This window comes from Cyprinodon variegatus, unplaced genomic scaffold, assembly GCF_000732505.1.
Source record: "Cyprinodon variegatus isolate N-32 unplaced genomic scaffold, C_variegatus-1.0 Scaffold928, whole genome shotgun sequence".
In the NCBI taxonomy this organism is placed as follows: Eukaryota; Metazoa; Chordata; class Actinopteri; order Cyprinodontiformes; family Cyprinodontidae; genus Cyprinodon; species Cyprinodon variegatus.
This window is the reverse complement of record NW_015151381.1, coordinates 177,868-180,005: the sequence shown is the minus strand read 5'-3', so window position 1 is coordinate 180,005 and position 2,138 is coordinate 177,868.

The window sequence follows — 2,138 nt, the reverse complement described above, 5'->3', positions numbered from 1 at the left end:
TGTACCTCCACTACGTTTTGCAGTGTGGACCAACGTAGTGGGGGTACATTTTCCCATGAGACTGGGTTGTCCAAATCTGAGACCACGGTCTTGAGACGGAAAAGGGTAGAGTGCCTTCTCAGGGCTGTGGAGGATGTACTGCCCCTATTGGGGGAATTAAAGTATCTTGGGGTCTTATTCATGAATGAGGGAAAGATGGAGGGAGAGATCGATAGGCGGATTGGTGCAGCAGCTGCTGTGAAGCGTGCGCTATACCAATCCATTGTAGTGAAGCCAAAAGCCAAAAGGCCAAAAGACAAGGCTCTTGATTTACCAGTTAATCTACGTTCCTACCCTCATCTATTATCATGAGGTTTCATGACTGAAAGAGGATCCCGGATACAAGCGGCTGAAATGAGTTTTCTCCATAATGTGTATGGGCTCTCCTTTGGAGATAGGGTGAGGAGCTCAGTCATCCAGGGAGGACTCAGAGTAGAACCGCTGCTCCTCAATGTCGAGAGGAGCCAGTTGAGGTGGCTTAGGCATTTGGTTAGGATGCCTCATAGGCGCCTCCCTGGTAAGGTGTTTCAGGCACGTCCCAGTGTGAGGAGACCCAGAGAGAGACCCAGGACACGTTGGAGGGACTATTTTTCTCAGCTGGCAAGGGAACACCTTGGGATTCCCCTGGAGGAGCTGGCCCAAGTGGCTGGGGAGAGGGAGATCTTGGCCTCCCTACTAAAGATGCTACCCCCGCAAACTGACCCCGGATAAACGGAGAAGATGGCTGGAGGGATGGACAATTACTGAAGTTTATGCGCTTAGTCACATATTATTAACCATATAAGTATACATTATTTAACATCCTTTAGCAGTAGTATGGGACAGCAGACCCAGTGTAACAAAAACACAAACAAATGTCTGTTACGATGAGGAGTCACAAAGACTTTCTATTCAGTGAGATCCATATGCAAACGTGTTCCTGCACTGCTATTTGTTTGTTTCATTTTTATCAGACTGAATTTTAAGGAAGCAGGGGATCTAAGCATTTAGTTGTTTCACACATGGCAGACAAACAACACAACTGTCAAAAAAGAAGGAAATGGAAACTCTGGATCATACCTAATTTGCTTGTCATGTTTAAAAGTAAAACCTATTCAGATCAAAATAAGCTCATGGGAATTCTGGTAGCTTTAAAAAAACTATGTTAAAATCATCCAACACTGTGTTTGCTTTCAAAATTTTTTTAAAATTATTTTCTAATGCCCATCGGCAAAGTTATTTCTTTATCTAAAAGATCAATGTAATAGGTACAACTTATACGTTGTCTGTGAAGTCAAATAGCAAATTATCCCTTCAAATGAGATAATTTCACTTAATCTGCAGTGTGCAACTAGATTTGACAAGTCATCCTCATGTGGGAAGCAAACGCTGAAGCTCAAACCAAAAAATTATGTGAAATGGTTGTGCCAGTTTTCTAGTGAGTGGCAGTTACATTCATGTGGATGTGGATTTATATTTTTATTTAATCATATTTCAACTTTGATTACCAGTGTTATGGTTTCTGTGCATTTTCAGCTGTATTTCTGATGAGGTAATCAACACTGTGGAAACAAAAGAGATTTTAGTTTAGCATTCCTGTCAACTTTTTTCTGTAAATTACAATAAACATAAAGATGTTTTACAACAGTTTTGTTACTCGAAAAAAAAAGTGAAATCTGAGTGGTGCAAAAGCTCTGTAAATGCTAGGATCAACGGCTAATTTGAAAAGTCTAGATTTCCAAGTGTAAAACATAGAAAACATTGTGAGACATCTTTAGTTGAGTCTTAGCTTGGAAGGCAGATCACCATGAACTTATGGTGAACTGTTTTGTCGACATGAGTTTCTGTAGCTTGTTTAATGAACAGAAGCTACAAGGTTATTTGAGGAGAGCTGGACTACATTGTTCCTTTGAGTGAGACACAAGCCACTTATGAATACACTCAGCAGCCACTTTATTAGGTACACCTGTCCAACTGCTCATTAACACTTAATTTCTAAGCAGCCAATCAACTCAGTGCATTTAGGCATGTAGACATGGTCAAGACAATCTCCCGCAGTTCAAAGCGAGCATCAGTATGTGGAAGAAAGGTGATTTCAGTGACTTTGAACGTGGCATGAT